We start from the raw sequence: 17039 nt of genomic DNA, 5'->3' as shown, positions 1-17039 counted from the left end.
CGGCTCTCGCTGATGTCACACCAACCGGCCTATCACAGCGCGGCTTCACACCAACCGGCCTATCACAGCGCGGCTCTCGCTGACGTCACTCGTCTCCCCTTCGCAGCAGTTCCCATCCTTTCTCCGCTCGTCTCCCGGTCATGCATGCGTCCCATTCATACTCTGAAAAATGATTACTTCCGACCAAGCAATCACTTTCCTTGACTGTACGCCCACGGTCTAACTGTAATTGTCACCTTAACTGACGAAATGTCTTTCCGTGTACGTCCAGACAATCGCCTTACTGATAGGTTACTTACACGCGGTAACTTTCGACCTGCGTCCGTTACCCACACACTCACCCTTACGTTCCCCCTATCTTGGTCCTGCGGGCGATCAATGGTACCTCATGACCCCCTTTACTCTGGTCGACAACTACTCTGGATGTTCGATACACCCGAACCACTTAAGCTCTTCCCCGAACTTAAGATTTTCACAGTTTGCCAGGTTGCGCGCGCTCACAACCCTCTCTCAATCACACTACAGGCATTCAACTCCGCATGACATTACAATACAGATACAACACAAAACACCGCAATCTGTCAACGCATGACCCTTGTTATACTCACTCTCGTCCGACCCTGCTGCTTTTCTCTCGCACCGTCAGCACCTTCTTCGGCAGGCGATTCTTCCGCTGCTCATCTCTCGATCTCTAGGGACCTTGGGGTAATCTTAACCTAGTCTAGATCACCTTCCTCTAGAAGGTAACCATCCTAATCTGCTACCAACTGATACGGCGGGATTTCTGATCTATTGCTATAAATCTAGATCCCAACTCAGGTCGACTGAACCGTTGGTACCTGTCATAGAGTAAAAGGCAATCCACTACTAGGTCAATCAATAAGGACTTAGACCACTCCAAAGAACCACCTACTACGAATAAGTTTTAAAAGTTTATTACAAAGCCAAAGTTAACTGGAGATACAAACATCTCAAAATAAGGTTCAAAAGATATACTGGTATCAATACAAACATAAATTTTCTAAATGCTCTTAGTCGGCAAAAGAATATCACCAAACCCAATTCAAAAATCATCAGAGTTGCAAGAATAGACACAAGCTGTAGCTTGTGAGTCATTTACAGAAAGGAAAAAATACAGATTAGACTGTCCCTACACTAGACTAAGTGACATCCCTACTTAGCAGAATCTTAACCTAAAAAGGTGTCAGTGTGGTGACTTTCCAAAGAAGATCACTCACTTCCCTTAGTCTTCGCTGTAAATCGGTCTCTCGCAGTTAACCTATCTGCCTACCCATCCGCTCTCTTAGGTTCCTCAGACCATCTGCTCTAACTCCACCCAGGGGTGCTGTCCCTAATACAAAAATCACATTTACAATAGAAACGCCCTTTAGAGACGCCCCTCACGTGGTGTTGGTTCTGGCATTTTCCATGCTGATACTCCTCTGGGCCCATCGTTAGCGTTGACCTTGCTTCTCAGGCTCTTCTCCGGCAGGACGGTACCCCCCAGGAAATTCCTGAAGCCTCCTCCAGGCCTGTGCCTGGCTCACTGAACAAAACCCTATTCATCACTCTCTTGATTGGAACCTCCTCGCACCTGCAAACAGACACTTGTACAGTGGGCCCCAAATTCCGGCCTCCACCGTATCTTCTAAGTCGTAAACCATCGAGCAGTCTCTGCAATATATGCTTAACATGACCTTCCTCTAACTAGCACATGCAGATCAAAAGAAACGGCCTCATCTATTCAGGCCTATTAGAATTACATGAAACGGGCCTGTGCACTTTGTAAACCTTTAATTTCTTAGTCTAAACAGTATTCTAACTTATTACACACAATGGTTATATGAAACACTTCTATAAAACATATATTTCAGTTCTATGATCAATAATACCTTGAATTATAACAACATTAAAAATCCACATCATATGAGAGTGTAACAGCACCTTTTCATTCTCTGTGAACTGCCATGTGGCCTACACATTTCTACGTTTAGCAGCATTACATTCTCCTCTACAACAACCACATAACATGGAACTTCAACATCATTCTAACATCTCTACACACTTCTACATTAGCTTTTCACACTGATATATGCATTCTATTTTAATTAAACACTCGTATATTTTCACTCTATAAATTCGACACTCTTATATAATCTTTACTAAACTGATGCAACGTGCTTGTAAATATGATGCACTTCTACTTTTCTTGATTTGCGCTCTCTCAAGTGAAGCAACTTTGCTTGCTGCGTTGTGCGAGAAAAAAAAACGTGCTTTCCTGAGAACCTCTTTGTTCCATGCTCCTGCACGTATGGCACAAGTTCCTGTGAAAAAGCTTTTCCTTGGGTACATGAAAGATACTGAGCACCCCCTCACATTTCACAATCAGGATACCTGCACCCCAAGAAAGTCAGTTGAAGAAGGTACCATGCAACAAAAAATGAAATTGCCCCTGGATCGTGAAATACTAATTCAAATTCCCACTGCACGTTTACTGTATTTATGCTATTCTATCTGTAATGTCCTACCTCGACAACTATTTTATACTGCTGCAGAATTCATCGCTCAGAAATGATAATAACACTTACCGCAAGAGCAAGTGAGTGATCAGGAGATCAATGTTGGTACCAATTCCACTTGTAAGGGTGGCCTTTGTATTGAGCGAAGCCACCTGTGATCCATGTTCAGTGTGTGATCTCAAAGAGCGGTCCTTTGGGATTCTCATCTATCGTGTTCACATGCGAAGTCCATATCCTTTTGTGGCCTGTGTTTATCGTGTTCTCACTTGTACACAACTAGCACGGCGGCGTTCTTCCCCCACCGCATGGTTCACTATAATGTTACAGGACGATGCAGACCGCTGCACTTTAAAGAGCTGCACCAGCATCAATCACGTCAGAGCAGCAGAATTTACAGGTCTGAATTTAACTGACTCATTCTGGACCCCGACAAAGATTAGCCTGTTTGGATTAGGTCAGCATTACAAGTCGTTCCTCGCTTGTGAGCTGTGGCTCGGGCTATTAACGAGGCGAGCTGCATTGTTAATCACGCTGGCTTGTAAACTAAAGAAATAAAAACCCATCACAGTGTAGCATAAATTGAGTTAGCACTGGTATCTCTGAATCACTGGCCTTTCTGAATAGACTCTGAGCTACTCAGTGCCCTTTTAATCAGGGTAACCAAAACAAATCATTTCACACTTCTTCCTGCAACTGTGACTTCATGGGGCTCTTGTCCTCTCTTTATTACATACTTTATAATCACTTTCTTTTTAGCTATAAATTGATTCTGCCGGTGTGCTCAGAAGCAAGGAGCTTGGATTATTTATTATCTACTTAGCCAGGCACGAATTAGCCAGTCCTTCGGCAGAATAGCTGCTAAAATACATAAGTAGGCAATACAAACCTACTAGGAGACATATATTGGAAGCTAAAATAAGTAAATATATTCTGCGTTCCTAAGCATGATTGCCGATAAAAAATAACTCTTTTGGTCGAACTCGTTTGCTATCATTTTTCACAATAACTGCTATTGACAATGGTGACAAATTCAGCAGGCTAAATTCCCGTTTTGGTTAAAAAAAAGTGTTCCAGTCTTGTTATTTTTCTCTCCCATTACTATAATTCGCTGTGTGTGTTTTTTACACGTTGTCTAAGGTTGACTCCGAATCCTTCCTTTTTTTCTTCCAAGGATCTGTTTGATCCTTTTCTTCATCATGTTTCCCTTTTTGGGGTGTTCACTACAACTTCATGTCTCCACTCTGTACCCTTTCCCGAATTTCCTCCTTGCCAATTGCCTGTGAAAAATCCCTAAACCCACAACTTTGCTAATGATTTATAAACTCTGCAAACATTCCATAGTGTGTGAAACGTCCGACTGTAAAAAAAAAAGAGGCAGCTTCAGTGCCCCCCCAAGGGAACAGCAGAAGGTTCCCAATGGGGTGAGTGACTGCTGAAGGAGACAGGAGGCTGACAGCTGATGTATTTAGACGTGCTTATTTATCAATCAATCAATCAACAAATTTGTATAGCGCGCTACTCACCCGCTAGGGTCTCAAGGCGCTGGGAGGAGGGGGAGTCGCTACTGCTCGAACAGTCAGGTCTTGAGTTGTTTCCTGAAGGAGAGATGGTCCTGGGTCAGCCGTAGGTGGGTGGGGAGGGAGTTCCATGTCTTGGCCGCCAGGTAGGAGAAGGATCTTCCTCCGGTGGTGGTTTTGTGAATTCGTGGGACGGTGGCGAGGGCGGGGCTGGCGGATCGGAGCTGGTGGGTGGGTGTGTAGAATGTGAGGCGGCTGTTGAGGTATTTGGGGCCCATGTCGTGGAGAGCCTTGTGTGCGTGGGTGAGGAGTCTGAACGTGATCCTCTTGCTGACGGGGAGCCAGTGCAGGTCCTTCAGATAGGCAGAGATGTGGCTGTGACGGGGGATGTCCAGGATGAGTCGTGCAGAAGCGTTCTGTATGCGCTGGAGTCTTTTCTGGAGTTTGGCTGTGGTTCCAGCGTAGAGGGTGTTCCCGTAGTCCAGTTGGCTGGTGACGAGGGCCTGGGTGACCGTCTTCCTGGTTTCGGTGGGGATCCACCGGAAGATCTTTCGGAGCATGCGCAGGGTGTTGAAACAGGATGACGAGACGGCGTTGACTTGCTTGGTCATCGTGAGGGAGGAGTCCAGGATGAAGCCCAGGTTGCGTGCATGGTCCGTTGGCTTCGGGGCGGTGCCCAGGGCAGGGGGCCACCAGGAGTCGTCCAAGGCAGAGGGGGATGGTCCCAGGATGAGGACTTCCGTCTTGTCTGAGTTCAGTTTCAGACGACTGAGCCTCATCCATTCCGCGAAGTCTTTCATTCCTTCCTGGAGGCTGGCTCTGACGGTGGCGGGGTCGTTGGAGAGGGAGAGGATCAGCTGGGTGTCGTCACCTTAGGAGATGATGTTTAGGTTGTGTTGGCGTGCGATGGCTGCAAGGGGGCTCATGTAGACGTTGAAGAGGGTGGGGCTGAGCGAGGATCCTTGCGGAACGTCGCAGATGACTTCGGTGGCCGCGGATCGGAACGGGGGGAGGCGGACTCTCTGGGTTCTTCCGGCGAGGAACGAGATGATCCACTCCATGGCCATTCCTTGGATTCCGGTGTTGCTGAGGCGCTGTATCAGGGTGCGGTGGCATACGGTGTCGAACGCTGCTGAGAGGTCCAGGAGGATGAGGGCAGCTGTTTCCCCGTTGTCGAGCAGGGACCTGATGTCGTCGGTAGCTGCGATGAGGGCGGTCTCGGTGCTGTGGTTTGCTCAGAAACTGGACTGCGAGGGGTCGAGGTATCCGTTTGTCTCGAGGAAGGCGGTGAGTTGTTTGTTGACGGTCTTCTCGATGACTTTGGCGGGAAAAGGGAGGAGCGAGATGGGGCGGAAGTTCTTGAGGTCCGTGGGGTCCGCGGTGGGTTTCTTCAGGAGGGCGCTGAGCTCTGCATGTTTCCAGCTCTCCGGGAAGGTGGCGGATGCGAAGAAGCTTTTAATGATGTCCCGGAGTTGAGGTGCGATGATGGAGTCGGCTTTGTTGAAGATGTGGTGTGGACAGGGGTCGGTTGGGGAGCCAGAGTGGATGGTGTTCATCGTGCGGTTGGTTTCTTCGGTGCTGACCGGGGTCAAGGTGCAGAGGGTGGTGGTGGGGGGCACTGGTTCGGTAGTTGGGTGCGTGGTCTTATTCGGAATAAATCTACAACTTAATCCAATCCAATTGAATTACTTATTTATTGAACCAACATACTACTGGCTTGCACTGCTTAGCAGCCATAACCCAGACCCGCTTAAAGCCGGCTTAATCTTAAATGCAAAATCCCATGTCCTATAGGACCAAATGCACTATTTTAAGGCCTTCTCTGAACTGCATAGCAACGTGTACTGTCCTATCTCCACCTACAGGTGTCATAGAACAGCTCAGCCCTGGGCTGTGTACTAAAACTCGAAGCACACATGACCCGATCCCCAAAATTGCCTGGCCTTGAGATGAGCTGCACCATACCTCATTCTCCACCATCTGCAGCACTCCACGGCCTCGATCCTCTAGCCTCCTGCACTCTGTACTATCCCCAGAAACTCTTACAGGTGATTGAGGCATAGGTTGTAGTCAGAAACACACAAAAGTACATCTGGCATGTACAGAGAAAGGAAATGCTATCTGCTGGAGAATGCTTTTTTAGGACAAGAAGAACCGTACTAACCCTTGGGTGACATGCATCATCATAGGTTTCCCTTCTCACACCTGCACAGCAAGGTGCCTGGTGTGGGCTGCAACTCTCAGAAAGGGTGGAGCAGAGGTGTTTTGGGTGAGATGAGCAAAGATGTTAGGTGAGGTACAGAGTTCTATCTCGATTTGACGTAAATACGGAAGTAGTTAATAAAATTAGCCTGTCTCATGGTAAGGGAAAACTCAATTTTATTCCGGTGCCTGCTGTGGATAGGATTAAAAGGAAGTAATGACAGGGAGTTTGGAAAGAATACTCCCTGTAGAGTCTAGGACAACATGTTTCTGCCCTTTGGAGACCCCAGCAAGGGTTCAGTGGCATCAAGACCAAAAAACTATAATTTCACTCTGCAATTAATTATGTGAAACAACCATATACAGCCCGGTCATAGTAAGCCAGAAGATTCAGACAAAATGGGCACAGTGTTGCAAAGATGGTGTCCACTTTCTCAAGCCTCAAAGGCTGCCTTTCCTTCAGGGTTTAAAGTCCGCAGCGTGGACCTTGCTGACGGCAAGCCAGTTTGTCTGTATCTTCTGGCTTACTATGATGAATCCGGTATATGGTTGAAAGCATGCCTGGTTCTAGAAGGTTCTCCTCTGTTTCCTTCAATATGACCTAGGTACCAGAGGCATGGATAGTAGGAGCAGCAGCAAATACACCAAGGACATGTATGAGGAGCCAGGCTGGTTCCACCTCTCGAGGGGCTTGAGAAGTAGTGGGGAAGTTCTGTGTGAAACTTCATTCTGAACCAACTGCTATACCATGTTAGATTTAGCAGTGGCCATCTTGGATGAGGGAAACATCAACGGAAATGGGAATATATTTTGTTATTTTCCCCATTCAGTACTCATGCCTATTCTAGTTTGATCATCATTGGGATTCTACAATAACACGTAAAATTTTCTTCTTTGCCACTTATTCCAGTTAACTCCTTTCTAACATCTGTTTCTTCCTAGGCAGCTACTTCAGAAGCTTGAGACAAATAAAAATATATTCATGAAAATGCCGCCCTGCCATTGCAGTATATGGGCACTTCACTGTGCACGAGCTGTAAGCGGAAGCACTACTTTGGTAGACTATCATGCCTGTTGTCCTTTCAAATGCAGATCTGTGCTAAATAGAAAAGTTACAAAGTGGCATAGCCAAAATCCTCTCTCAATACTGCTTTGTCTGCTCTTTTATATGTTCCTTTTAAATAAGCCAATGCGATCTTTAGCCAGGCCTGAAATGGAAAGTTAAAATTATGGTGTACGTAAGTCAATGCCCTCCACTATTTGCAAGTTAACTATATTTAACTTCACCAGCATGAATCTTTTTAAGTGTTTTCCGGGATAGATTTGACAAGGAGGTGGTTGTTCCATGGTGCACCAACAGCCAGCCAGGACACAAGGAAAGGCGCATGAGTGTTGGCATGATTGAGTGATCCAAGTGCATCAGTGCAGTTCCAGTGTCACATTGATGCCAGTACAGTTTGTATCATAGTTGCTTGTCAGGTCCCCTAGAGTCAAATTTAAAAGCTAATGTGTAATTCTCTCTTGGTTTGGGATCCCTGAATTTCTTTGTCCCTTTACAATGGCCCACACACCTTTATGATTTCTTTTGTAGTTGTACATTTTATGTTAAATTCCACTTAATTAATGGCTGATGCTCTAGGTGTGCTGCTGAGTATTTTTCTTGTGTTCGCAGTTGGGAGGGACGAAGTAACCTAGACACCTTGATTTAGAATGATATGATATTTCATTGAGGGATCTATGACAGAATATCGACAGACAAAATATCGACCTACAGAAACATCGACGCTGGAATATCGAAGGCAAGTATATCGACATCCTATCTACAACATGGTAAGTACAAAAATATCGAAACAAAAATATCGATGTTAAAAATATCGTAATTAAAAATATCGTTTTATATCTGTTAAAATTTAATGTGTAAAATAAAGTAAATAATACTTTTAAATAAAATAAACATTGTTAAAAATATTTAGTAATGTTTAAAATTAATAAATAATAGATGTATAATAATATAACACTAATTAAACACAAATGTAAAATATATATTACATATTTACTTATAATACATTTTAATAATTACTTTACTTACTTATAAATTGTTAAAAAATACTTTAAATTACAAATAGCTCTCCACACATAAAATAATTACATACAAATGTAAATAAATATTTTGAATAAATAAAAAAAATCTATATACTTTCAATATTTTTAAAATTAATAACATAATACATTATCTAAATTCATTCTAAATAATAAATACAACTACTATTTAAAGTCCAAAAAACTACAGTATTAACAACATTGGATAGCGTAAAACTTAAAATTACTATTCCCACTCCAGAAAATACAAAATTAGGGAAAACATTGTATAGCATTAAACTAAAAATTACTATTACCACTCCAGAGAGTGAAACAGTAGGGAAAGCGTTGGATAGCGTAGGGGTAATAATTACTATTCCAACTCCAGAGAGTACAACAGTAGGGAAAGCGTTGGATAGCGTAGGGGTAGAAATTAATATTCCAACTCCAGAGAGTGCAACAGTAGGGAAACCGTTGGATAGCGGGTGGGTAAAAATTACTATTCCAACTCCAGAGAGTGCAACAGTAGGGAAAGCGTTGGATAGCGTAGGGGTCAAAATTACTAATCCAACTCCAGAGAGTGCAACAGTAGGGAAAGCGTTGGATAGCGTAGGGGTAAAAATTACTATTCCAACTCCAGAGAGTGCAACAGTAGGGAAACTGTTGGGTAGCGGGAGGGTAAAAATTACTATTCCAACTCCAGAGAGTGCAACAGTAGGGAAAGTGTTGGATAGCGTAGGGGTAAAAATTACTATTCCCACTCCAGAGAGTGCAACAGTAGGGAAAGCGTTGGATAGCGTAGGGGTAAAAATTACTATTCCAACTCCAGAGAGTGAAACAGTAGGGAAAGCGCTGGATAGCGTAGGGGTAAAAATTACTATTCCAACTCCAGAGAGTACAACAGTAGGGAAAGCGTTGGATAGCGGGTGGGTAGAAATTACTATTCCCACTCCAGAGTGTGCAACAGCAGGGAAAGCGATGGATAGCATAGGGGTAAAAATTACTATTCCCACTCCAGAGAGTGCAACAATAGGGAAAGCCTTGGATAGCGGGTGGGTAAAAATTACTATTCCCACTCCAGAGAGTGCAACAGTAGGGAAAGCGTTGGCTAGCATAGGGGTAAAAATTACTATTCCCACTCCAGAGAGTGCAACAATAGGGAAAGCGTTGGATAGCGGGTGGGTAAAAATTACTATTCCAACTCCGGAGAGTGCAATACTTGAGAAAACGTTGGATAGCGTAGGGGTAAAAAATACTATTCCCACTCCAGAGAGTGCAACAGTAGGGAAAGCGTTGGATAGTGTAGGGGTAAAAATTACTATTCCAACTCCAGAGAGTGAAACAGTATGGAAAGCGTTGGTTAGCGGGGGGGTAAAAATTACTATTCCCAATCCAGAGAGTGCAACAGTAGGGAGAGCGTTGGATAGCGGGTGGGTAAAAATTACTATTCCAACTCCAGAGAGTGCAACAGTAGAGAAAGCGTTGGATAGCGTAGGGGTAAAAATTACTATTGCCACTCCAGAGAGTGCAACTGTAGGGAAAGCGTTGGATAGCGTAGGGGTAAAAATTACTATTCCAACTCCAGAGAGTGAAATGGTAGGGAAAGCGTTCGTTAGCGGGTGGGTAAAAATTACTATTCCCACTCCAGAGAGTGCAACAGTAGGGAAAGCGTTGGATAGCGTAGGGGTAAAAATTACTATTCCCACTCCAGAGAGTGCAACAGTAGGGAAAGCGTTGGATAGCGTAGGGGTAAAAATTACTATTCCAACTCCAGAGAGTGAAACGGTAGGGAAAGCGTTCGTTAGCGGGTGGGTAAAAATTACTATTCCCACTCCAGAGAGTGCAACAGTAGGGAAAGCGTTGGATAGCGTAGGGGTAAAAATTACTATTCCAACTCCAGAGAGTGCAACAGTAGGGAAAGCGTTGGATAGCGTAGGGGTAAAAATTACTATTCCCACTCCAGAGAGTACAACAGTAAGTAAAGCATTGAATACCATGAAAATTATATATAACATACTTATAAATAATTTTTATATTTAAATGTATTAATATTTACATTTTTAAATAACTAAACATCATTTCAAAATACCTATTAAGATTAAAACAAAATAGATTTGAATAAATAATTAACAATAAAAATTAATTACAAAATAATAGTTACCAAATAAGAAATATTAAGCAATAAAATACTGTAAAAAACAAAAAAAATTATTAATAATTGATTACCAATTAAAAAACATTAAACAATAAAATTATTTGTATACCAAAAAAGACTTTTTATAACACATTAATTACCAATTATTTACAAATAATTTCCAATAAAAAATGTTTTCATTACCAATTAAATAAATTAATTACCAATTACAAAAATTAATTACCAATTAAATACATTAATTACCAATTACAAACATTAACTACCAATTACAAACATTAACTACCAATTACAAATATTAATTACCAATTAAATAAATTAATTACAAAAATTAATTACCAATTAAACAATTAATTAACAATTAAAATTATTAATTGCCAATTAATAAATAATTAAAAATACATAAATTATCAATACCAATAAATAAAAATAATTCATTACTTAATTACAATTAAAATACTTCCCACCCAATTCCCCTATAATTCCACTACCCGCTACAGAATTTAAACGCAAAAATTAATTAAAATTAATTTATAATTCCCAAAAATTAATAATTAATTTAATATAATTAAATTACTTCCCACCCTATTCCCCTATAAACCCACAACCCTCTCTGGTACTAAAACATAAAATTGACTTAAAAATAACATTATAAATATATGAAAATAGTTCACATATAACTTAAAACAAGTAAAATACTTAACAAAAAACATATAACACATACATATTAAATACATACTAAAATACATATCAATAGTACAAATATCGATATTAGTAACATCGAAATTACTAACATCGATATATTTGATATCGATATTACTGACTTCGATATTACTTACATCGATATAAAAAAATCGATATTACTTACCTTAGTGTCGATATTCTGTCCAACGATATTCTTGACATCGATATTCTTTACCTTCGATATTTCTAACTCGATATTTGTGTAGGTCGATATTTACAACTCGATATTTTGACTGTGTACTGTCATTGAGACCATGTATTTGTTATAGAGCAGAGTGAGCTCTTGGACAGTGAACTTTATTTGCCTATTTTCTGTTGATGGTACTCATGCAAGTCTATAATTCTGATGCCCCACCTGAGACCCCATGTGTCATTACATTTCTTAGGGAGAAGCATTTCCTATGGTGGTTGGTGTTTTTTTGTCGAGCCTGGCAGCGCACATGCGCTGTCTGCAAGACATGCTGTGTTCAATATAGGGTTTTTATCCCGCCTGCTGCTTACCCTAGGCTGACTTCAGTGTCACTTTTCTTTCCTGCCTCCTAATTGGTTCGCACACCGAAATGCTACTTCAGTTCCCAGCTGAGTCGTATTGGCCAAGCACCGAACTTTATTAGTGGCCATCCACTGCCATGCAGGTACTGTTTCTTTTACCTCACTTCCATTGCTCCTGTGCTCCTTCCCTCTTTAACTAGCTTGTTGGCCAGTTGTTGGGCAGTTAGCATACATGTATTTTGTTCCAGCCAGCACTTCAGCACTTCAGCTCTCTTCTCATTCATATTTTCCGCAACTTACGAGGGAGTAAAAGTTAGCACACCAATCATCCACCAGGGCCTCCAGCCCAATCTTTGTGTAATGTGGGGTGTACACTGGCTCGCGATTGTCAGGATCCTGGGGTAACTGGGCTAGGTGCTAATGAAGTCACCACCTTGCTCACCTCTTGTTTAAAAACGTTTGCAGGAATTTAAACGAAAAAAAGGCGAGCTGCATTTCTGAGGTACCACCTGTCTGGAGCATCCACACTGCTCTTAGTCGCACAGAGCAGTGTCTATGAGGCAGCGTCAGCTGTCCGGCAGCCTGGGGACTTACATTTATTATTCTTCTGCTGCCATCTGAACTCCGCTGAACAAGGCATTGAGACCCCCTCAGACCTGCATCGAATATTTGAAAATAAGTACTATTTCAAGAAGTGCACATGCCTTGTGCTTTTTACATGCAAATGCATGACAACCATCACTTTGTGGCACATAAATATTAACTTTTCTTGTCATGTGAAATACTTAACTGAAACTCCAACAGTGTCTCTTATCTGAGAAATATCAATGGCAGCCGCCTCTCTTCTATTTCTAATTCTATGCTAATTGGAAGTCAGCGGTAGAGTAGGCATGTCCATCTCATGCTCGGCCCCCTGGTTAGTTTGGCTCTTTTGCGCACAGTCTGTTGCAGTCCATGAGAAATAGGGCTTGTGAAGGTTCCTTCTCGTGGGAGATCAAGTGAGCTAGGAAGGCCGGGACAGTGTAGAGTACTGGGAGATGCTGTCCAAGAGCGGGATTCAGTTCCTGGTTATTCAGGAGGACAGGGTAGATCAATACAGAACTTGTTGTGCTGCTATCACAGAACCAAGTCTTCTGAGGCCTGCCAAATAAATGCGGAATCAAGAGAGAGAGAGAGGACCAGATAGCTAGTCCTTATCCCCGGGGTAATATGTGATTTAATCAAAAGTGCGATTTTCACCGTGATGGTACCACCAATATCATCACACTCTAGTCGCCTATAGCCCACATGAATCCGCTATAGTGCCGGCTATCAGATGTGCACGACTCTGTACATCCAAATGACTCTATATTTTCTCCCTGTATGTTTTGTCTTTTGTCTTTATATGTTATATGTACAGGTGGTCTTGATAAGGGAATCCCCCTCTCACACATAGATACACTTTAGGGAGTGTAGACACATAGTCTAACCACACTCCCACTAGTTTATTTACACACACCCTTTTTATTTAGGTCCTGAAGAAAGCCAGCTTAGTCATAAGGCACTGGCTGAAACATGTTGACCCAATGGATGTGAGAGGTCGTAACTCGCCACTTACATCCCCTAGCCTTATTTTAACCGCTGACGGAGGCCCAGGTATTAAAGTCTAATTTTACCCTCGGGTACTGGGACCCCCGCCTAGCCGTTTTAACATCACTTTCTTAACTATCTTCACTGCACACTCAGCAAAATACCAGCTCCGCTGTAATCAGGCGTTGAAGCACACCCGGAGCACGCTAGGTGCTACTGGGTGGGCCCGATGATGAAGCATGCCACCAACTAGGTTGGTGGGTGAGGGCTTTATGAACACACTCACCAGGTGTTCCTACTCCGTGACGAAACATACCAGAGTCTTCTTGTTTTTGTAATTTTAAATAAATTTTAGCTAGTCTCCTTTTGATTAAATCATCGCCTGCCAAATAAAAACATCTTTGTATGGTATGCATGTAGCACAACATAATTATTGGCATGCATCTGACGGTTACTGGTGGCCTGTGCGGCCCAAATACAGTTTGCACGTGCTGCCTTTCCCCATATGTTTTGTTTTCCCTGCTCCTCAGAGAGATGGGTCTCTTAAAGACCCTTAGAACTTTTTGGCGTCACAGCCTATTATAGCTGCCAAAAGACCATGCAGCGAAGCCTCACTTCACGAACCGCGCATCGCACCGTTGAAGCCTGCTTGCCTGATCAATGTAGCTGACCCCTCCCTACACATAGCTTGATTAAGCCTGCCAATCAAGATGACCTAGATGCAACAAGTACATATATACAATCAAAAGCAACAACCACTGTAACGATGAAAATAAATTATTTTGCTTTTTTGAGTGATTAGTGCAATTGAATTAAATGTGTACCATGCTCCCCATTTATTCTACTTTTCTCTAAATACAATCATTTTTCTCTATTTATTTTAGTGATAGTACAGTGTGTAAATATATTTTGTAACGTGATTGCTTAGGAAACAAAGTAGAAAGAAAGCACAAACAACTTTAGCGCACCAGTATTATAAACATCTCTGGCAAGATTAGCTCAACTTTTTAACTGTCCGTAATTGGGGTAACATCAAGATCTGTCAATTTGGGACCAAGGTTCGGGTCTCAGCGTGGCCTCAACATCCTGTGATTCTGGGCAAGTCACTTAATCTTACTGTGCGTACATTTAAAAACAAAAAGTATCCTTGTGTAATGTGTAATGTAGCTGGTGCACATCTTAAGTGCTACAATACCTTCGGTCGAGTTCGAGCAATATTAAACTCATACATGTCAATACGTGTGTTTGAGTGCAAGAGAAGGTCATATTCTCTTTGCCTCTGCCTGTGACCTCTGCACAGCAGCCTGAACTATGTGGAGAGAAAATTCCGTTTATGATATCCGTGCAAATATTAATTTCTGAACATTAACCAGAATTTCAATATCCTGATATGTGAGTGGGGCTACATTGCAGTAATGTGCGATAATGTGCTGCATGGCTAAATTACTAATAAGACCCCAAAAGCAAGACCAATTGCAATGAAAATGTTTGTTTATTGCAGTATGCATCTGTAAGACACTGTGTAGCAGATATGTAATGATTCAGCACTCCTTTCATCACTGACATGTGATTGTCCGTGATGTCCTTAGTTTGAAAAAAACTGCCAGTCAGCACTTTACACACCTGTTGTTCGGTCATATGCATATCAACTCTGTGACATAGTTTCAAAACATACTGCAGGATTTTTTCTGAATGCCGCCACATTTTACCTTCATTTTTTTTATCCTAAAAGGAGATTATTGTATTAGAGAAACCACTTGCATGCTCATTGAGCTTGGCTGCCAAATTCTGAAGGTCTTCCCTTTCTAAGGAGGTTTTTTTTATAAGTGCTCCTCTGATAAAATATTTGGGATATGTTTAGGTTCTTCATGTCCAATGGGTTTTCAATAAAAGGTGTTCTTGCTCTTTGTTTAATACTCAGTCCCAGGTTACAAACAGGCGTGCACACAGTGCTCAATGAAAATCCCCAGCATTGTGCGAATGGTGAATCGTGGCACAGCACCATATTCATTAAGAGTTATGCACTTCGATGGACTTTGGTTCTGATACGTTCTGCACACCTGGTGGGGGGGATGGGGAGGAAGGGAGGGCAAGAGGGAGGACGGTTCGAAGGGCGGGAGAAGGGCTGAAGGATGGGGTTGGGGTAGATGACGCACTGGCTTGTAGGTAGACCGTCAATATACCCGCCAACGACTGATTTGATGTGATTTTCTATAATGTAAGCACCATTGCACTTTCACTTCTCCATGATGTGTCATGTGATGGAACTGTTTCTTTCAATAAAAAGATGTTTAAAAAAAAGAGTTATGCACTTAAGGTGTAATTGGTGGTGATAGTGCAACAAATATTAAGTGTTACGCTACGGTGCAAAAGTGGGATACACACTTGCTTGCACATTCCTGCACACTGACAACCGGTAAAGGGTCAGTACTGTGAAATGTGTGATTATAAATACATTACGTGTTACGATTGGGAACATCACACAGTATTCTGGTTTGCAGTTGCTTGCAGCAGTTTGCTTTTGGCGCCAGGTTATGCTATTTCAATTGATTGCCTTTGTGTCGACACCAAGGGTTGTTTGCTCGGGTCCCTCCACGTTACACCCCCCTTTGCATAGATAGCAGGGAAGTTAGTCTTGTGCAATACAAAGCTCTTTTGGAACTGAGCCTGCTGTCAGCACAAGGTAGCTTTTGCATAAGAAAATTAATCAACACTGCGATTTGTGCCACTTTACGTCACGCACTGCTTAAACGCTGGCTCTAATCTATTATAAATTCGGGCCTCATTCTCATTCCGCAATCACTTTACCCAATAATGTGCCAGATGCTCCATTGCACATTAGGACTCATAACGTTTATCACCTGCACATCGCAATGCAGCTTCAGCAGCACAGCAGATACACGCAGTAATAACCAATCGTGGGAGTCAATAACACGAGAAACATTTTCAGACAGACCTGACAGTTTTGTAAACTTTTCTGAAGTATTGCACACTTGTAATCTGGATCATGCATCATTAAACCGAAGCAAAAGAGAAGTAATAGAAAATGAACATCCTTCTGCAGTTCACAGAGAATTGTCAAGTGTGGTTGCCAAGTTAGGCTGCCCCTGTCTGTATACATACACATTTGTATAAACAAGCAAAGGTGAAAAACAACTCCTGGAAAAGGTTTTGTTAACCCCTTTGCTGCTAGACCTCCACCCCCTTCCGTGCTAAGCCTTTTTTGGCTACTTGGGGTAGTTTGCTCTAACATTTTGTCCACATAAGGTATCCATGCCAAATATGCGTCCCTTTGTTCCAGCATCCTGGCGATTTTAAAGGTACCCAGAGTTTGTGGATCGCCCTGGAGGCGACCCAGAAATTAGCCAAAATATAGCAACATTTTGGTTTATTTTGGAAAAATGGGGAAAAAGTGCTGTAGAAGAAAGTGTTTTTTCCCCCCTGCAAATGGTATCAACAAAGGGTTTGTGGTGCTGAAATCACCACCATCCCAGCCTTCAGGGACAGGCAGACTTTTGTCAGGAAATCAAAATTGTCTACACAGTTTTGGCATTTTACTGGTTCAGAGCCTACTTTTACTATTTTTTGTGCTTTCAATCTCCTACCAGTTAGTGGTAAAAATGAGTGTTAAAGCAATGAATCTCAGAAAGCTATACATTTCCGAAATGTAGACAAAATTCTATATCTAGCAACGGGTAATTTGTGTAGATCCTTCAAGGTTTTCCTATAGAAACTAACCGTTGAAATGAGAAAATATCAAAATTG

The sequence above is a fragment of the Lissotriton helveticus genome, chromosome 7 (assembly GCF_964261635.1).
Source record: "Lissotriton helveticus chromosome 7, aLisHel1.1, whole genome shotgun sequence".
Taxonomy (NCBI): Eukaryota; Metazoa; Chordata; class Amphibia; order Caudata; family Salamandridae; genus Lissotriton; species Lissotriton helveticus.
This window is presented reverse-complemented; position numbering follows the sequence as displayed.